General features: G+C 35.1%; 1 long non-coding RNA gene and 4 pseudogenes across 1 annotated transcript; 1 reads left to right on the top strand and 4 right to left on the bottom strand.

Moving 5' to 3' along the window:
• Positions 1 to 5,059: 5,059 nt before the first annotated feature.
• On the bottom strand, positions 5,060 to 6,527 carry LOC119661573 (annotated as a pseudogene).
• Positions 6,528 to 6,952: 425 nt separating this feature from the next.
• Positions 6,953 to 7,790, bottom strand: LOC119661583 (annotated as a pseudogene).
• A 2,108-nt stretch (positions 7,791 to 9,898) lies between these two features.
• Positions 9,899 to 10,552, top strand: LOC119661328. The gene is made up of 2 exons (XR_005250576.1): positions 9,899 to 9,957; positions 10,073 to 10,552. It is a non-coding gene; the product is annotated as an uncharacterized LOC119661328 (long non-coding RNA).
• A 4,646-nt stretch (positions 10,553 to 15,198) lies between these two features.
• Positions 15,199 to 18,267, bottom strand: LOC119661590 (annotated as a pseudogene).
• Positions 18,267 to 18,922, bottom strand: LOC119661606 (annotated as a pseudogene).
• Positions 18,923 to 22,482: the final 3,560 nt, after the last annotated feature.

Consider the following 22,482-nt stretch of genomic DNA (forward strand, 5'->3'; position numbering starts at 1 on the left):
GGTCATTAGGACAGTGTCAACGCCTATAAACTGCTTTAAAAGTCAGATTATTCTTTCGGTGGGCAAGGATCTAAAAGTAACAACAATTAGATTGTTTAATGGGTACCTACGTCACGAAATTGGTTTTTCGAACACCGAAAGTCTATATTCAAAGTTAAAGGAGATAGTTGACGCGAAGGTAGTTAATGGAGTCCACTGTTCTTTGGAAATTCTTGGAAAAATACAGAATGATATTATCAATCTGTTTCCCTCGGTTCGTTTTAAGCATACCGAAAAGATTGTGATGGATTTAATAAATGAAAATGATCAGCTGGAAACTATTGCAATGGAACACAATAGAGCGCATCGTTCAGCGAAGGAGAACTATGACCAAATTCTGGATACATACTTTTTTCCTGGACTTCGTAAGGAAATAAAAAAATTCGTTAGTAATTGTAAAATTTGCGTAGAGTCTAAATACCAAAGACATCCGAAAAGGCAAATTATGAAGTGTACGCCATTACCCAAATATCCTGGTGAAATCCTGCATATGGATATTTACAGTACTCAGAATAACTACTTCCTTACGTGCATAGACAAATTTTCAAAATATGCTCTAGTGGAACAAATTGATTCACGTTCAATTGTAGATATTAAAATTCCTCTTACGAAAATAATTGGTTTCTTCAAAAATCCGAAAACATTAGTTACGGATAATGAGCCATCACTCTGTTCAAATGTTATACAATCCCTTATTAGGGACCACTTTGGTATGTCTCACCATAAAGTTCCAGCTATGCACAGTACAAGCAATGGACAAGTCGAGAGATTCCATTCAACTCTAGCAGAAATATCGAGAGCGATAAAAAAGGATATGCAACTAACAGATCTTAGTGAAATTATCCAATTAGCGTTAATAAAGTATAACAATTCTATACACTCTGTAACAAAAGCAAGACCTATTGACTTACTTTGGAACATCTCTGATTCAAATAAACTTAATACGGAAAAACTTTTGTTAAATGCCCAAAAAGCTCAAAATAATTATCACAACAAAAAAAGGGTCAATAGAAAATTTAAAAAGGGGCAAGAAATATTTGTCAAAAGGAATAAACGTTGTGGGAATAAGCTTTCGAATAAGTATGATAGGAAAAATGTGCAGAAAGATTTAGGTACTGCGGTACTAGTAGATGGTAAAGAGGTGCACAAAGATAATATTCGTTAATGTTTCTCTATCCAGATTAACATTGGTCACCACCGTCGCCGGTAAAATCTTTGACTATAGTTCATCTAATTATATATCATTACGAAAAGGGGACGTGGGACTGTACGAAGATTATATATACCTTATCCATAATATAAATTTAACTGAATTGAAATGTTTTCAATATCGGAACAGAAGGAATCACTGGACGCAGATGCGAATGAAATGTCTAGATTATTGTCGTCTCTAAGCGCATAAATTTAATAAAAAAAGAGTATTATGATATCAGCGAACCAAGATTTCCTGAGTTATTTCAAATTATTACCATTAGAAATCAAAGAGTAATATCCTTATTAACGAACGCTGTCTACTCGGTTACCCTTGTTCAATTAAACATTGTAAATCCTGTCATTTTAACAGACCAAGGGGTCCTCTCAATCGTAAAACAGGAAGAAATCCCCATTACTATAAGTGAATTGACTTCATCTTCTACTGTTAAAATATATATTAGTAATAATGTGTTTAAATATTTAGTTAAAGTACCAAATATAATAACTATTTGTTCTCTCATAGTTGTGTACCCTGTAATTCATAACAATACCATATTAGATTTAAGTAATAGGTATGTTGCCGAGTGCAAAAAAAAAAACACACTGCCACTGGTTAATTGTAAGGAAGGTAAGGGCAAAGCAGTCTGCAAGCACGATTGTTTTGATAAATGCCTTGCAATGATCTTCAATGGAAACGTCGCAACGTGTAAAACGGTCACTTCATATCACATCTCACCAATCGAAAGGGTTGATGATGATACATTGATCATTAATGATGCAACAGCCACAATAGTAGGGAAAAATCACTCGGTGACTGTTACGGGTACATTCCTCGTACAGTTTGAAGAGGATATTCTCGTCAACGACACACTGTACAAAGTTACAGGTAAGGTGTCATCAGTGGTTCCGCAAATTTCAAAGCAGTTCCAGCTTAATGTGTCAGCACATTCGACACAGCTGACATTGCCGTACCTGCATAAGGTACATCTCCGCAATTTGGAGAAGATCCGACAATTTGATGCCGACAAAGTCAACAACAATGAGTATGCATGGTATGCATTTGTCCTCGTCGTGGCAACAGTGATTCCGGCTGGTATCATAGTAATGCGTAGAAAATGCCGTGGTAAGCCGACGATCAGACGACCTAACCGACCTATGAATTTCGACGTCGAAAATGAAATCGAACGTATCGTACGCTACATCGCCGATCACAAACAGATTCGGGACGAATCAGCTTAAGGGGAGGGGTAGTAATAGCACAATATGAATATTTAGGGTATACATATAGAATAAATATTATTGGGTGCAGGCATAATGTATTTTATATTGCCTGTACCATAGTTGTAGACATATTCTTATCTTAAGATAATAACAGGACCTTGTTCGAAGAACGCATCTTGTTTTGTAACATGTGTGAACGGGCCTGATAATAAAAATGGTACAAGCATAATGTTATTTATATTGCTTGTACCCTATTTCGTAAGAAATGTGTCTTCATTAATGAAGACACTTTGACCTGCGCAATGTAAAATGCAATATGGACATGTGCGCGACACATGATAAAGATAGGATAATGTTTACAAGATAGGTTACTTTGTAAGAAATAGTGTAAGTAGTCTTTAGTCTAAATTTGGAATTTAAATAGAATGGTCATACGATCCTTCCCAAACGGACTCAAAGTGAATTTTATTTTAATTTATAACTCCGATGGCACCTGTTAAAGGTCAAGCTTTATAGTCGACTAAGTGGAACGGATGATTTGAGTGTGTTGACATTTTAAACTACTTCTCTAGAGTGTAAAGTTCTTAAGACAGCAAATACGTAAGATTGAATAATTGCAACTACAGATTCAAGAATTAAAAGAGCAATTTGCCCAATTAAAAGAAGGGTAACTAAACTTATAGACATAGAAGGGTCAGTGTTTCCTAGAAGGGTTAATAGAAGATGACTAGCAATTATATTAGCTGCTAATCGTACAGCCGAAGTGCCTGGGCGAATTATATTTCTAATAGTTTCAATACAGACCATAAGTATAATAAGAACAGCTGGAGTTCCTTGAGGTACTAGGTGTGCAAATATATGCTGAGTATGATTAATTCAGCCGTATAATATAAATCTTACTGAAAGAGGTAGGGCAAGAGCAAGCATAAGAGTTAAATGGCTTGTTCTAGTAAAAATATAGGGAAATAGACCTAAGAAGTTATTAAATAAGATTATTGAAAACAGAGACACAAAGATAAATGTTCTTCCATTATGATTTGAGTCCATTAAGAGGGTTTTAAACTCATTAGGAAGGGTCAGTAAAATATTATTTCAGATAATGTTATGTCGAGATGGCATAATTCAGTATGCGGATGGAATTATGAGTAGGCCAATAAATGTACTTAGTCAATTTAACGATAAATTAAAAATTCTTGAAGAGGGGTCAAATAAAGAAAATAAGTTAGTTATCATTTTCAGTTAAGGGCTGATGTCGAAGAAGTATCTGTTGATTGAACTTGAGGGGTTTTAGGTATATTGTTAAAAAAATTATAGTAATTTAAAACATTAAATAAAATAAATGTTAAAGAAAAAATGATAAATAATAGTAATCATCTAATCCGGTAGTCCGGATAGCCGAGTGGTTAGAGCACAAGGCTGTCGTACGGAAGGTCGCGGTTCACATCTCAGTGGTGGCAGTGGAATTTGTATCGTGATTTGACGTCGGATACCAGTCGACTCAGCTGTGAATGAGTACCTGAGTCAAATCAGGGTAATAATCTCGGGCGAGCGCAATGCTGACCACATTGCCTCCTATAGTATACTGTAGTGTACCGTTAAGGTCTTGAATGAAGTGCTCTAACACACTTCATCCACTTGATCCAATATGGATTGTTGCGCCAACGATTATTATTATTATTATCTAATGGGGGCTATTTGAGGAATCAAAAAATATTAATTATTTAATAATTTTAGTTTGACACACTAATGTTATAACTTTAACTAATTTTTTTCATTAGAAGTAGGTGCTACTCTACTATAAAGTGGTTTAAGAGACCATTACTTGCTTTCAGTCATCTAATAAAATTAATTTAAAGATGAATGAAAAATAGTTGGAACTCTTTCGATAACAATAGGTATAAAGCTATGGTTAGCTCCACGGATTTCTGAACATTGGCCAAAGAAAAGACCAGGTCGGTTAATTATGAAGTTTGTTTGATTTAGTCGACCTGGAGTTCCATCTACCTTGACACCAAGAGCTGGAATCGTTCATGAATGAATTACCTCAGCAGCTGTCACAAGAATACGAATTTGAGAATTGATTGGAGAACAATACGATTGTCAACATCTAGTAAGCCGAACCCGTCTGTTGATAAATCATTTGTTGGTACTATATAAGAGTTGAATTCAATATCTAGAAAGTCTGAATATTCATAACTTCAAAATCATTGATGACCAATAGACTTTAATATTAATACAGGTTCATTAATTTCGTCTAGTAAATAAAGCAACCGAAGGGAGGGCATGACAATAAATAATAAAGTAATAGCCGGCAGAATAGTTCAAATTAATTCAATAGTTTGACCGTGGAAAAGAAACCGATTGGTGTAAGAGTTAAAGAATAACATAAATATTAAGTAACCTATTAAAATGGTAACTATGATTAACATTAAAAGTACATGATCATGGAAAAAGGTAAGCTGTTCTATAAGGGGAGAGGCTCTGTCTTGAAGACTTAAATTAGCTCATGTTGGCATTGTTTCTAATAAAAGAAAAATCTTTATATATGGACCTTAAATCCATTGCACTAATCTGCCATATTAGAATAAATAGAATAATTAGTTAATCAAGGAAGCTCTGAATAGCTGTGTTCAGCAGGTGGAGTATTTTGGTATCATTCAGTTGAAGAAGAAAGCTGAACAGGGTAGATTACAGTTCGTTGAGCAATTATACTTTCTCAAATAATGTAAAGGAAAAATAGAATGGCTAAAAGTGAAATTGTAGATCCGATTGTAGACACAATATTTCAGACTGTGTAAGCATCGGGGTAATCAGAGTATCGCCGTGGTATTCCTGCTAATCGAAGAAATTGTTGCGGGAAGAAAGTTAAATTTACTCCGACAAATATAATAAGAAATTGACTTTTTAATCATTTAGGGTTTAAAGTTAATCCTGTAAATAGAGGGTATCAGTGTACGAATCCTCCTACAAATGGCGAATACTGCTCCTATAGAAAAAAACATAGTGGAAATGGGCTATAACATAATATGTGTCATGTAGAATAATATCAATTGATGCATTAGCAAGAACTACCCCTGTCAACCCTCCTACAGTGAATAGGAATACGAATCCAAGAGCTCAAATAATTGCGGGTGAATATGACATTTGTGTACCATGAAGAGTGGCCAGTCAACTGAAACTTTTAATTCCTGTAGGAACGGCAATAATTATTGTAGCTGAAGTGAAATATGCTCGTGTATCAACGTCTATTCCTACGGTAAACATAAACCAATGGCTAGTATGGCATAAATTATCCCAAGGAATCCAAATGTTTCCTTTTTACCACATTCTTGACTAATAATATGAGAAATTATTCCAAATCCGGGTAAAATTAAAATATAAACTTCCGGGTGTCCAAAGAATCAAAATTAATGTTGATAAAGAATAGGGTCTCCTCCTCCCGGGGTATCGAAGAAAGAGGTATTTAGGTTTCGGTCTGTTAATAATGTAGTAATAGCCCCGGCAAGAACAGGGAGTGAGAGAAGAAGTAATACTGCTGTAATTACGACTGATCAAACAAATAAAGGTATCCGATCCTGTAGATCGTATATTAATTACTGTGGTAATAACATTACAACTCCTAGAATTGAAGAAGTCCCGGCTAAATGAAGGGAAAAATAGCTAGATAAACTGAAGCTCCTCTATGGGCAATACCAGCAGCTAAAGGGGGGTATAGAGTTCAATCAGTTCCTGCTCCGGCGTCCACCATAGAAGAGGCTAATAGAAGAGTAAGAGAAGGAGAGGGTAGTCAAAAACTTATGTTATTTATTCGTGGGGAAAGCCATGTCAGGGGCTCCTAACATTGAAGGAACAAGTCAGTTACCAAATCCATCAATTATAATTGGCATAACTATAAAGAAAATTATTACAAAAGCATGGGCAGTAACAATTACGTTATAAATTTGGTCGTCTCCAATTAAAGCTTCGGGGTGGCCTAATTTGGGTCGAATAAGAATTCTTAGAGAAGTTCCTACTATACCAGCTCAGGCTCCAAAGATAAAATATAATGTTCCAATATCTTTATGATTTGTTGAAAAAAGTCATTGTCGCGATTAAATGACTGAATGATAGGCGATAGATTGTAAATCTATTTATGAGAAAAATTCTCTTTGATCAGGGCTTTATAGTCAATAATGATATTAGACTGCAATTCTAAAGGAGTAATAAAATGACTAAGGCTTAAAAGATTTATACTTATGTTTACAGCTTCGAAAGCTATTAGTTTATTTAACTTAAAGCCTTATTAGAAAATAAAAATTAGGAGGGAAATTATAGGGAGTCTTATAGTTGGAAGTAACGAGAAAATCAATGGGAAAAATTTTTCATTCAACAATGTTCGTTTTTTCCTAGAAGGAAAGCTGGATAACAAAGACGTAAATAAAAAATAAGGTAATAAGAGAGGGTATAATTAAAAGAAAGGTTATAGATATATAATTTATGGCTGAAAGTCGTTAACTACTTATTCATTTGGGGAAAATCCTAGAAAGGGTGGTAGCCCACCTAGTGACAGAAGATTAATAAATAAACAAAATTTTAAAATTGTTGACTGAATTGATAGAGAATAAATTTGGTTCAGGTGGAAAATTTTAAATAAGTTGAATATAAAAATGATTGCTGTGGATAAGAATACATAGAAAAGGAAATAAATTAATCAGAGTTTGATAGAATCCATCATAGCCGCTAGTATTCATCCTAGGTGATTAATTGACGAAAACGCTATAAGCTTTCGGAGTGGCGTTTGGTTAAGATCTCCTAAAGCCCCAATTCAAAACCCACCAAGGGTATGAATTACAACGACCGAAATCGCATTTGTTTGAACCTACAACTGGTTAGAGCTAATTAAAATGAATTTTGTTTTGGGATGAGCTTGTTCTAAGCCCACCATCTACTTGATTTTTTAAAAGTACTGGGCACTCGTCCACGAAAGAGTAGTCCGCGCACTGAATAGCAGAAGTAAGTTGCTTCTCAAATATGTGCAGCCCGCCATCAAGTAGATGGTGGGCTAAGGACAAGCTCATCCCAAAACAAAATTCATTTTTAATAAGGTTGTTATAGTTTAGCACTAATTGGGGAAATATATTAGTTTTTAATATACTAATAATTACTGCGATTAAAAGGATAGAGGAGGCAATTGCTTGTGCCAAAAAGTACTTAAGGGCTGTTTCTGAGGATAGTAAATTATCTGTTCTATTCATTAGGGGGATAAATGAAAGCAAATTAATTTCTAGTTCTATTCAAGCTCTGAGTCATGATGACGACGAGATTGGAATTAATATTCCTCTAATAAGAGTAAATAAAAAAAGAATTTTGGTGGAATTATTAAAAATTGAAAAGAAAAGGATTAAAACCTTTATAAATGGGGTATGAACCCAGTATTTTTAGATTTTTGGTAAAATGGGGTGCAAGATACATTTTAGTGTACGAGGCACAAAAGTTTTTGATACTTTTAGGAACAGTTTAATTCTGTTAAATATAAACATAATGAATATAATTATAAATTATTTTATTTACCCTATCAAGGTAACCCTTTAATTAGGCAATTCATTACATTTACATAAAAAAAAATTTTTTAAAAAAAACATTATTTTACTCTGATTATTATTAAATAATTTTATTTGGTACGTTCTATAAATAAAACTAAATCTATCTGTGTAATAAAAAGTGGAACCGTATGATAATTAAAATTGCCAAAAAAAAAGTGCCAATTTACATTAAGATGTCTATTATAATATAAATATATTAATCTATAAAAAAACTTTTATTTCAACAAACAATATATTTTAACTTAATCATGGAACCTATTAACTAATAATTATTTTTATAACCCCGAAATATTTTAGGGAAAAACAATATGTTTACATATTGTATAATAAAAATTTAAATGTTATATAGTATTTACTATCAATTAACTATTTTTATAGTATTAATATAATATTAACATTTTATTATAATATATTATATATATGTATTTTAGGGAAAAACAATATGTTTACATATTGTATAATAAAAATTTAAATGTTATATAGTATTTACTATCAATTAACTATTTTTATAGTATTAATATAATATTAATATTTTATTATAATATATTATATAATATATTATATAACAAGAAAAATTTGATAATCTAAATAAAAACACAGAAATTAAATTAAAATTAATAAATAATAAAATTAATTTTTATTTAAAATAGAAATTTATAGTGTAAAATAATAATTAATTTAAAAAAAAAATACCATTGTTTTAATAAATTAGGTTTAAGGGGGTTAGGGGCTATTTTTAAACTAGAATTATTTACACTAAGGATTTATATTGTTAAAAAAATTATTTTTATATTATTATCAATGAGTGAATTGCATTGAATGGATTAAAATTAAATTTTACTAAATTAATTTAGTAAAGTTTTATTTTGGCTTAAAGATTTGTTTATAGTTTATTTTACATGTAAATTGGTTAAAAATTATTAATTTTATTTTAGTCGCAGTAATTGATATTATTTATTTAAGAAATTAAGAAATAGTAATATTATTTAATATTGGTAAAATTTGTGCCAGCAACCACGGTTATACATAAAATGTAAATAAATCTTATTGGTAATAATTAATTTGTTAGTTAGGTTAATTTATGCTATATTTATTAGGTGAAATTTGAAATGTAGGTTAAGTTAAATTTTAGGATAATGAAGTTAGTAAATTTTAATAATAAACTAGGATTAGATACCCTATTATTTAGAATGTAAGTTAAAAATATCTGAGTAGTAATAGTTATGTTCCTGAAACTTAAAAAAATTGACGGTATATTAATTTATTGAGAGGAACCTGTTCTATAATCGCTAATCCACGAGGACTTCACTTAAGCTTGTTTTTCAATTTGTATACCGCCGTTATAGATTATCTTATAAGAGGATTAATTATCTTAATTTTTTTAACAAGTATATCAGGTCAAGGTGCATTTTATGTTTAAGGAAGAAATGGGTTACAATAAATTTATATTTAAACAGAGGCAGAATTGAAAAATTCTACTGAAGGTGGATTTGAAAGTAAAATTATAAATATAGTTAATTTGACTTTGGCTCTAAAATATGTACACATCGCCCGTCGCTCTTATTACTTTATTAATAATATAAAATAAGATAAGTCGTAACATAGTAGAATTACTGGGAAGTGATTCTAGAATGACAATTTAAAGCTTATTAAGTAAAGCATTTCTTTTACATTGAAAAGATTATTGTGCAAATCAATATAAATTGAGGTAGTATTTACTTATTAATTTTGTTTTTATTTAGTTTTAAGTATTAAAAATAATTATAACAGGTTAGCGTTTAAGTATAGTCTATAGAAAAAAATGTTGAATGTTGAAAAATTTTTACTTTAAAAGAAAATTTAATTTATTGTACCTTGCGTATCAGGGCTTATCTATTAAAATCTATTTATTATGGATTTCTCGATTTTAAAGGAGTTAATAGTTTATTTGTGTAAAATTGATAGACCATAGATAGATCCAAACTTGTTTGGAATAAGCTACTGGTCTATCAATTTTAGACTTAACTACAAATAGAAGGCAATATCTAACATTTTAGTTTATTTGTGTTAATGTAAAAAAATTATTCATAATAAACTGTTAGAAATGAAAAGTTATTCGGCTTTAAAGGTATCTAGTTTTTAAAGAAATAAATTTAATTTACTAATATGGGCAGAAATTTAATTGTTAAATTTTCTGTAAATTATTAAAAGTAATTCATGGGATAAGCTGTGAATTAAAGCTTTAAAATAAATTAATAATTTATAATAAATGTATGTTTAGAAATAGCAATCGTTAATAAATTTGTTATAATTTATTTTAGTAATATATTATTTAGTTATTATAGTATTTATTTAAATATTAATTTTAATTTTAAAAATTAAGAAATAATGATAAAATTAGTATAAACTGCTGCATGAGTAAATTGAGTGGAAAGATTAAGTTAAAGAACTCGGCAAATTAATGAATATTCCCCTGTTTAACAAAAACATGTCTTTTTGAATTTAGTTTAAAGTCTAGCCTGCCCACTGATTGTTTTGAATGGCCGCAGTATATTAACTGTGCAAAGGTAGCATAATCATTAGTCTTTTAATTGAATGTGAATGTTTCAATTTAAATTTTAGAATTCTATTTTTTAGTCAAAAAGCTAAAATATAATTGACGAGAAGACCCTATAGATCTTGATAATTGATGTATTAAGTTTATAAAGGATATTTAAAATTTTATACAAAAAATTATTTTATTGGGGTGAAAATAAGATTTGATAAACTTTTATATAAATTTAACATAAATTAATGAATAATTGATCCATTAATAATGATTAGTAATTTAAATTACCTTAGAGATAACAGAGTAACTTTTTAGAGAGTTCATATCAATAAAAAGGATTGCGACCTCAATGTTGGATTAAGAGATAGTGTTGAGTGTAGTAGTTCAACTCTAAAGTCTGTTCGACTTTTAAATTCTTACATGATCTGAGTTCAAACCGGTGTAAGCCAGGTTGGTTTCTATCTTTAGAAAATTAAAATATTTTAGTATGAAAGGACCAAATATTTAAAATATAATTTTTTAATTTATGAAATTTATTAATTACAACTATTTTGGCAGATTAGTGCAATAAATTTAGAATTTATGAATGTAATTAAATATTACAAATAGTAAATGAATATTATGAAATTGTTACTATCTTTTATTGGAAGTTTGTTATTAATTATTTGTGTTTTGGTTAGAGTTGCTTTTTAACTCTTTTAGAACGAAAAGTGTTGGGATACATTCAGATTCAGAAGGGGTCCAACAAGGTTGGACTTATGGGAATCCCCCAGCCTTTTTAATGATGCAGTTAAGTTATTTACAAAGGAGCAGACTTACCCTTTAGTTTTTGATTATATTTCTTATTATTTTTCACCTGTTTTTCTTTTCTTTTATCACTTTCGCTATGAATATATATACCCTATTTAGTAAATTTGTACTCGTTTAATATAGGAATCTCATTTTTTTATGTTGTACTTATACTGTAATAATTGCTGGATGGTCACTAAATTCAAACTATGCTTTATTGGGGGGGTTGCGGTCTGTTGCTCAAACAATTCTATACGAAGTTAGTTTAATTTTAATTTTATTATCTTTTGTTTATTTAATCGAGAGTTATAATTTTATTGATTTTTTTTTATATCAAAAATACATTTGATTTGTCAATCTATCTTTTCCGTTAGGGTTGATCTGGTTTGTTTTTAGACTAGCAGAGACAAATCGGACTCCGTTTGATTTTGCTGACGGAGAATCAGAGTTAGCATCGGGATTTAATGTGGAGTATAGAAGAGGCGGATTTGCACTAATTTTTTTAGCAGAGTATTCAAGAATTTTATTTATAAAAATGCTTTTTAAGGTTTTGTGTAAAACAAAACCTTATTAAAATCGATTCGATGTCTGTATGTCTGTCTGTCTGTCACGCTCATTTTTCTCCAAAACGGCCAAACCGATCTGAACGAAATTTGGTGGACAGATGGGAACTATGGAACCACACGCATACAGCGAGTGGCATAAATTTAGGTGGAGTTTAAAGGGGGGCTCCCCATACATGCATATAGTTATGTAGTTATGTTTCAAATGAAAGGTCTCGATCTGTACTTTCCGAAACTGACATTAGTTTTGCCATAACTTACAAAGTGCGTGAGTAAGGAGTCAAAACGTACGCACTTGAAGTGAGACAGGACTCATTTTCGGAAACTACATAACCTCAAAATCCGAAAAAAAAACAAGGTGTTCGCCTAGATGAAATCTAGGCCTCATAATATGTCCCATTCCGATATCTGCTCAAATAAACTTACTAATAGTATATTGCTACTTTTTAGAAATTTATTGAAACCCCTTAGGACTTCCGAATTTTGTACCAGCATAGAAGCCAATATTTCCTATATACGTACTCAATTTCGCAGAAATCTGGCCATTAACGCCAAAGTTATAGTACAGGGTACGGCAGCAAACTTCCTTTTTTAAAATGCGCGCCACTCAGTTAGTTGATGTCATGGCGGAGCGCTAGTGGTCTCGTTCAAGAGGGGATACTGTAAAGTTTTGTCCCGACATGGTTCAATCGCCATCATGTGTTGGAATAATGAGGAGCATACCTTTGCCGTTGAGGTTTACTTTTCAAGCGGATGTTCGGTTATTGCAACACAGCGTGCATTTCGGAATCGCTTTAATTTAGCCCCGTTGGCTCCCGTCCCAGACCGCAAATCAATTGTTACATGGGTCACTACATTCAGACAAACTGCAAGTGCGACAAAAGGAAGAACTGGAGTCCCTCTGCCCGTTAGATCACCTGAGAACATTGAAGCAGTGAGAGCGTCAATGTTGCGATCGCCACGGTGTTCTGCGTGCAAACACGCATCTGCCCTTGGACTATCCGATCCTTCTGTGAGAAGAATTCTTCGTGATGATCTTCATTTTCATCCCTATAAGATGGCGATAGTGCAGGAACTTTCAGAACGTGAATTCAATTCTCGGATGAACGCATGTGAGCTTGTTCTTGATGTCGTTCCCGAGGGTGCTATTGTTTTTTTAGCGATGAAGCCCATTTTCATTTATGTGGGTCGATTAACAAACAAAACATACGCTACTGGGGTGACACCAACCCTCGAGAATTGCATCAAAAGCCTTTGCATTCACCCAAAGTCACAATGTGGTGTGCAATTTCCTCAGCTGGAATTATTGGTCCCTGGTTTTTTGGGGAAAATGAGGTTACAGTGACAGTGAATTCGGACCGGTATGTAAACATGCTACAGAATTTTTTTTTCCCACGGATAGAAAATTTGGATTTGGGGGACACTTGGCTCGAACAAGACTTTGCAACAGCACATACTTTAAGAGCATCGATGGCTGTTTTGAGGGAACACTTTCCAGAGCGCCTTATCTCAATTAGAGGCGATTTGTAATGGCCGGCACGCTCTCCCGATCTGTCCCCTTGTGATTTTTTTCTATGGGGTTGTTTGAAATCCGGTGTTTATGTGAACCGTCCAAGAACTCTACAAGATTTGAAGACCAACATCCAAGAAGAAATTGCCAACATAACACCTGAGTCATGACAAACGCCAGAAATCGGTTTACGCAATGTATGGTGAATGGGGTATGTCATCTAACAGATTTGATCTTTAAAACAAAGTAAATAAAAACATGTACCTACCTTATAAAAAATAAATAAATATTTTCCGCTGCATACAATAGTTTTTATTGAGTTTTGAAAAAAGGAAGTTATGCTGCCGCACCCTGAGTTCAAACTTATCAATTTCGCGCGAATTTACTGCTTCCAAAGCTATGCAAATCAAATGCTGACGTCATAATTACCCGGAATAATTGACATTCGCGTGAAATAATAAAGTCGCATTTATGAAGAATCTATTTATCTGCAGCCCTTTTTAAGGTTTTGTGTAAAACACTTATGTGAAATCTAATCTTCACGAGATGTCCCATTCCGGTGTCTGCTCGAACAAATTTACTAATATTATTATATCAACTTTTAGAAAATGACTAAAAAACTCCCCTTAAGTTCATTCTAGGTGTACTAAATTTTGCACCGGCGGACAGTCTCGTGCATACACATGCCAAGTTCCATGAAAATCCAACTATTATTGTCAAAGTTATAGAAGTTCAAACTTATCATTATTTTGTTTGCAAAACATAACCTTATTAAAATCCGTTCCATGTCTGTCTGTCTGTCTGTCACAATCACTTTTCTCAGAAACGGCTATAGCGATTGACACGAAATTTGGTGAGAGGGTGGGAACTTTGGACCCCCAGACAGGCAGTGAATGATATCCTTCTAGGTTGAATTTAGGGGTGTCCCCATACATATAAAAGGGGGTCGTAAAATGTTTTTTCACCAAATGTAGTCATGTGGGATATCAAATGAAAGGTCTCGATCAGTACTTTTCGTAACCGATCTTAGTTTTGAGATTTGTGGAAAAGGCGGGGAGTGGGGAAAGTGAGGATTTCTTTAACGGACCCATTCTCAGAAACTACCCAACTGAAAATCATGAAGCTGCCGCTATATGGTGCCCAGGCCTCAAAATACTCTCCATATCGATATATATTCAAGTTAAGTTAATAATAGTATATTACCATATTTTTGAGGGAATTGAGTCAGACCCCCCTTAGGTTTATCCCAGAGTTATAAAAGTTGGTATTAGTATAAAATATAATATGAAGCATATTCTCCCCAAGTTTGATAAAAATCATACTATTACTAACAAAGTTACAGTAGCTCAAAGTTGATTTTCCCTTGTAAATTTACTGCAACTAAATATCAATATCACATTGAAGTGGGTAGTCAGACATGTTAAATGCAAATACATAACGGCCATGTACAAATGGAATAGTTCTACACTTAAATATACTCACAGAAGAAGCAAACAAAACCTTTCATACCTGAAGCGTCCAGCTCCCGGTTTCCCGACTTGTTATTTATTTGGGTTCGAGGGACTTTACCTCGGTTTCGGTATGATAAATTAATATATTTGGCCTGAAAAATTTTTTTACCTTTATCATTAAATTATTTAATTTTTTTGTTTATATTAGGATTAATTATTTGAATAAATTTTAGTAAAGTTAATAGAAAATTATATTTCTATCCTATGTTTTCAAAACATAAGCTTAATTCAAGCTCATTAACTAGTCTAGAAGGTTGTCTCATCATTTGGTAATGAATAGGTAAATAAAGTAATAGGAAAAATATAATACGGTTAAAATTTGTTCTGTAAGAATATATGGGTCTTCGACAGGTCGTTATAAATCAAAATAAGACTTGATTAATAGGATAAAATTGGATTCCCTGAAACTTTCTGAGATGATAAAATTTTAAAATTATAAGGACTGCAATTGACATAACTAGGGTAATCACACCTCCAAATTTGTTAGGAATAGACCGTAAAATTTCATAAGCAAACAGAAAGTATCATTCAGGTTGAATATGGACAGGTGTAACAAGGGGGTTTGCGGGAATAAAATTATCTGGGTCTCCTAAAAGGTATGGATTAATTAAGGTTAACAAAACAAGAGCTATTATTAATACAATGAACCCTACGATATCCTTGAATGTAAAACAAGGGTGGAATGGAATTTGACCAATGTTAGAATTATTATTTATTATTATAGTCCCCAGGTAGGGGATGGCTAATAAGAGATTAGTAATAACTGTTGCTCCTCAGAATGATATTTGTCCTCATGGGAGGACATAATCTATAAAGGCAGTTCCTATTACTAGAAATGAAATTACAACTCCTATTATTCATATGTGCATACATAAAAATTAATTATAGTATATACCTCGTCCTACATGCAGGTAAATGCAGAAAAAAAAGAAGCTCCGTTAGCATGCAGGGTTCGTAATAATCAACCATAATTTACGTCTCGGCAAATGTGAGTCATCATCATCATCAACGGCGCAACAACCGGTATCCGGTCTAGGCCTGCCTTAATAAGGAACTCCAGACATCCCGGTTTTGCGCCGAGGTCCACCAATTCGATATCCCTAAAAGCTGTCTGGCGTCCTGGCCCACGCCATCGCTCCATCTTAGGCAGGGTCTGCCTCGTCTTCTTTTCCTACCATAGATATTGCCCTTATAGACTTTCCGGGTGGGATCATCTTCATCCATACGGATTAAGTGACCCGCCCACCGTAACCTATTGAGCCGGATTTTATCCACAACCGGACGGTCATGGTATCGCTCATAGATTTCGTCATTGTGTAGGCTCCGGAATCGTCCATCCTCATGTAGGGGGCCAAAAATTCTTCGGAGGATTCTTCTCTCGAACGCGGCCAAGAGTTCGCAATTTTTCTTGCTAAGAACCCAAGTTTCCGAGGAATACATGAGGACTGGCAAGATCATAGTCTTGTACAGTAAGAGCTTTGACCCTATGGTGAGACGTTTCGAGCGGAACAGTTTCTGTAAGCTGAAATAGGCTCTGTTGGCTGACAACAACCGTGCGCGGATTTCATCATCGTAGTTGTTATCGGTTGTGATTTTCGACCCTAGATAGGAGAAATTCTCAACGGTCTCAAAGTTGTATTCCCCTATCCTTATTCTTGTTCGTGCTTGTGTTTGACCAGTGCGGTTTGATGTTGTTGGTTGATTCGTCTTCGGTGCTGACGTTGCCACCATGTATTTTGTCTTGCCTTCATTGATGTGCAGCCCAAGATCTCGCGCCGCCTGCTCGATCTGGATGAAGGCAGTTTGAACGTCTCGGGTGGTTCTTCCCATGATGTCGATATCGTCAGCATAGGCCAGTAGTTGGGTGGACTTGAAGAGGATCGTACCTCTTGCATTTACCTCAGCATCACGGATCACCTTCTCGAGGGCCAGGTTAAAGAGGACGCATGATAGCGCATCCCCTTGTCGTAGACCGTTGTTGATGTCGAATGGTCTTGAGAGTGATCCTGCTGCTTTTATCTGGCCTCGCACATTGGTCAGGGTCAGCCTAGTCAGTCTTATTAATTTCGTCGGGATACCGAATTCTCTCATGGTCGTGTACAGTTTTACCCTGGCTATGCTATCATAGGCGGCTTTAAAGTCGATGAACAGATGGTGCAACTGTTGTCCATATTCCAACAGTTTTTCCATCGCCTGCCGCAGAGAGAAAATCTGATCTGTTGCTGATTTGCCTGGAGTGAAGCCTCTTTGGTATGGGCCAATGATGTTCTGGGCGTATGGGGCTATCCGGCCTAGCAAGATAGTGGAGAATATCTTATAGATGGTACTCAGCAACGTGATACCTCTATAATTGCTGCACTGTGTGATATCTCCCTTTTTATGTATGAGACAGATTATGCCTCGCTGCCAATCGTCAGGCATTGATTCGCTGTCCCATACCTTGAGCACAAGTTGATGAACCACTTGGTGTAACTGGTCGCCTCCATATTTAACCAATTCGGCTGTAATTCCATCGGCTCCTGGCGACTTATGATTTTTTAGCCGATGAATTGCACGGACTGTTTCTCCTAAACTTGGTGGTGGCAGTATTTGTCCGTCGTCTTCAGTTGGCGGGACCTCCAACTCGCCGATGTTCTGGTTGTTCAGTAGCTCATCAAAGTACTCAACCCATCGCTCTAATATGCCCATTCTGTCGGAAATCAGATTTCCCTCTTTGTCTCGGCAGGATGAGCATCGAGGTGTATAAGGCTTCATCCTGCTGACTTGTTGGTAAAACTTCCGCGCCTGGTGCGGTTGCTCCCTGTACTTTTCTAGTTCGCAGACTTGTTGGTTCTCCCAGGCTTCCTTTTTCCGTCTGTGAAGTCGCTTCTCCGCTCGACGGAGTTCATGATAAGTCTCTGCGCGTGCCCGCGTTCTTTGAGAATGCAACATTACTCGGTATGCGGCATTCTTCCGTTCCGTTGCTAGCTTACATTCATCGTCAAACCAGCCGTTCCGACTCCTTTTGCGGCTGGGGCCAAGTATATTTGTGGCCGTATCCATGACAACGTTCTTCAGGTGGTTGTGAAGATCATTAGTTGATGCTTCATCTCCAGGTCCTCTATTGACTGCGGTAACGGCAAATGTGAGTAACTCTATTAAATGCTATGTCGATGTTTGCAGTGTAGTGTATAGCAAGAAAAAGTCCTGTAACAATTTGAATGATAAGGCGTAACCCTAGAAGTGACCCAAAATTTCATCAAAATGAAATATTGGCAGGAGCAGAAAAATCAACTAATGCATTATTAGCAATTTTAAAAAGGGGGTGTTTTACTCGTATAGGTTTGTTCATTAGTTAGAGAAAATAGGTCGGAGAGGTCCATGAAAAATATTAGTAATTTTTACTACTGCAATTAGAGTAAGTAGTAAATAATTTATTAATAAAATAGTAATGATGCTTGTAGGGAAATTATAAAGGTTGATTAGTGAAAGTCTATTGGCGGGCGTTAAATTAAAGGGGTGTTGAATTTGTATAAATTATCTATGGGAAAAATAGAGGAAACTAAATTGTTATCAGTAAATAACATAATAAAAAAAATTAATGAGATACTTGATACGGCGAAGAGGGAAATCTTTATAGAAAAAGTGAATATTTCATTTGACACTAAAGATGTTACATAAATAAATAAATAAAATAATAAATAAAATTAATAAACCTCCTAAAAAAACTAAGAACAAAATATAAGAATATCAAAATGAGTTGAATATGAGAACAGTAATTAAACATGTAAAAAATGATTGAATGAGTAATATTAACCCTATGGCTATTGGGTGCTTTATCTGCATAAAAATTATTCTTGAAATGATGGCTATTTGGTATAAAATATTAATTTTGGGGATTAATGATAAAGAATTTTTTTTTCTGAAGTTTTAAAAGACACAGTCTTATTTTTGGTTGACAAGACCAACGTTTTTATTGAACTATTAAAACTAATGTTAATATTCATTTATTGAGTTATTCCTATAATTTTATTTGTGATAGGAGTTTTTGTATTTGTGTCTAATCGAAAACATTTATTGTCGATACTTTTAAGTTTAGAACTTATTGTTTTGAGATTGTTTTTGCTCTTATTTATTTATTTAAATTATGGGGCTGTCCATACTTTATTGAAATTATTGAATGAGAATTAGATATTTTATAGGGTGCGATGTACCACCGGGGATGCTCTTTTGATCTGGAAACGAAACCTGCTACACCTGTTTAAGGGGGCTGGAGGACTTCATTCAGGACCGGTACTCTACAGGATTATAGGCTCCCGATTTCACTCAGCTAGTCATTCACCGAGACTCAAGTGGTGTCGGATACCAGTCACGGTACAAATCCCTTTGCTATCAGTGAGATTTGAACGCGACTTTGTGCTACGAAAGTCTAGTCTAGTCATGGTCCCGTCCAACATCAAGTGGATACGGACTTAGAACCCCGCAATCCTTGAAAAACAATATGTTTGTTAATAATAGCACGATTTGTTTTATATTATTGTTTATAACCATGCCAAATTTCTTATTTCTAGGACATAATTAAGGGGAATTTCCGGTAAATTTCTAAAATATAAATTATATGACTATATAGGTATAGTTGTTTTCGAGTAAATCAAAGCGATTTAACGAAAAACCTTAAAAGAGCCTCCGGTAGAATTTGCTGTTCTATTCGTATACCACTCTACCTGGTTGCGCTCTCCAAACTGCCGTCCAATCCAAAAATCCCGCGGCACCAACTGAGTTTTCTCAAACGAACCTCCAACTGCAACAACAATTCCGCACCATTTGCGTTCCACACCATGACAGCACCATATCTGGGATATAATAACCAGGCCTATGGCTGAGTCTTGCAAAGCATGGCGAAACAGCGACAAAAAATAACCTTAAGGGGGTCATCCCGTCTGAAGGTCGTTTTTTTTCGCTTTTTTAGAATTTTTTTTGTGACGAACTGGATAAAGGTACAAATACGAATTTTTCACCATATATTTATTAATGTCTTAAGCATGCGTAGTTCCAGTACGATGACTTCGTGCGTAATTGAAATACAAAGCAACTTATACACCCATCTCCAAAAAAAGGTGTTTCCTGCTGCCACGCTGGAGGGTGCTGTGATCATCTTTAAACAAAATGTAAACGGCATTGTAATGTGCAGACATAACCACTGTCTGCAAACTACGATTATTAAAAAATATTGAAAGCTAAATTGTTGGTCCCTTGTTAAATTTTTAACTTAAATTTTGGAGTTTTTTCAAGGCTTCTTTAATGAATAAAAAAACTACTGAATGAATCGCAATAATCTTAGTTTGCGGACCGTAGAAATATGTTCTGAATAAGTCGTAAAACTTTTCCAGAATTTTGTTGGACAGGTTTTAGGCCATGGTGACAGCCGATTTTCAATATGTAGTTTCGAGAAAACGCAGTTAAAAAGTAGAATGCGATTTTCAACCATAAAATCTTAACTGACCGTTAATCTACTATACCTAGTCCATACACTTTAGGTTTCTTGAAGAAAGACATGTAAAGCCTTGGCTTTACTTCTTATGATTTTAGCAAAGTCATTCAAACGTCATTTGGACCGATCAATCCGCGTTTTATTACCGCGATCGACATAAACCTGGCATGTGACATTTTATCTGTTTAACACTGTAATTTCTGAACGACTCCGAATATCAAAAAATCACTTTGACCACTTTTCCAAAACATGGTAATAAATTGTTGTGTTGATTTCAACAAATATCATGAGGCTTAGTTAGTGGTAGTTTCTGAGGACGATAATCTAATTTAATTTATTTAGCCTTTTTCTAGCATCCCCTCAATCCCGCGCATTGCTATTGATGGCAAAATTGAAACCTTCTTCGGAAAGTGCGGTAATAGTAATACATATAAGGGAGAAGGATCCAGGGTGTCATGCAAACCGTGCCCATCGGATAACTGACTGTATTCGAACGGAGCCTCACTGATACCTGGTGACCTCAGTGAGTAAGTTAGACCTTACCGTGGTGTAGGGGTTACGACGCGGCGGAGCTCCTAACCCTACACGTGGGAATCAAATGAGTACCAACAAAAAAAAAGTAAAAAAACTAAAATCAATAAAGCGAGACCCCGCACATTTCCGAAATACTGAGAGCCAACCAACAAACGCCACTATTCAAAAAGCAAGGACCAGCAAAAGCACATCTGAAATAAATATATCAGACGTCAGGAAGGAGACAGGTACCATTTAGCACCTGCGCCATCTCACGCAAGGTCTGAAACCAGAAGAGGCTCTTAAGCAGACTCAGGATAGACCTAAGCCATCTCTACCGGAGCCGAGAAAGCGTGGAGTGCAAAGACTAGCCCGCATGAAGGAAAAGCTACCAAAGAATCCAAACCTGATCCCAAGAGGGGAGAAAACCCGGGCAGCTAAGGGGTTAAGACAGGACTCAGGAAGCCCACCATTCATCATCATCATCAACGGCGCAACAACCGGTATCCGGTCTAGGCCTGCCTTAATAAGGAACTCATGATATCCCGGTTTTCCGCTGAGGTCCACCAATTTGATATCCCTAAAAGCTGTCTGGCGTCCTGGCCTCCGCCATCGCTCCATCTTAGGCAGGGTCTGCCTCGTCTTCTTTTTCTACCATAGATATTGCCCTTATAGACTTTCAGGGTGGGATCATCCTCATCCATACGGATTAAGTGACCCGCCCACCATAACCTATTGAGCCGGATTTTATCCACAACCTGAAGGTCATAGTGTCGCTCATAGATTTCGTCATTGTGTAGGCTACGGAATCGTCCATCCTCGTGTAGAGGGCCAAAAACTCTTCGGAGGATTCTTCTCTCGAACGGGGCCAATAGTTCGCAATTTTTCTTGTTAACAATCCAAGTTTCCGAGGAATACATGAGGACTGGCAAGATCATAGTCTTGTACAGTAAGAGCTTTGACCGTATGGTGAGACGTTTGGAGCGGAACAGTTTTTGTAAGGTGAAATAGGCTCTGTTGGCTGACAACAACCGTGCGCGGATTTCATCATCGTAGCTGTTATCGGTTGTGATTTCCTACCCTAGATAGGAAAAATTATCAACGGTCTCAAAGTTGTATTCTCTTATCCTTATTCTTAGTGTTTGACCAGTGCAGTTTGATGTTGTTGGCTGGTTCGTTTTCGGTGCTGACGTTGCCACCATATATTTTGTCCTGCCTTCATTGATGTGCAGCCTAAGATCTCGCGCCGCCTGCTCGATCTGGATGAAGGCAGTTTGTACATCTCGGGTGGTTCTTCCCATGATGCCGATATCGTCAGCGTAGGCCAGTAGTTGGGTGGACTTAAAGAGGATCGTACCTCTTGCATTTACCTCAGCATCACAGATAACTTACTCGAAAGCCAGGTTAAAGAGGACGCATGATAAGGCATATCCTCGTCGTAGACCGTTGTTGATGTCGAATGGTCTTGAGAGTGATCCTGCTGCTTTTATCTGGCCTCGCACATTGGTCAGGGTCAGCCTAGTCAGTCTTATTAATTTCGTCGGGATACCGAATTCTCTCATG

The sequence above is a fragment of the Hermetia illucens genome, chromosome 1, assembly GCF_905115235.1.
Source record: "Hermetia illucens chromosome 1, iHerIll2.2.curated.20191125, whole genome shotgun sequence".
Lineage (NCBI taxonomy): Eukaryota > Metazoa > Arthropoda > Insecta > Diptera > Stratiomyidae > Hermetia > Hermetia illucens.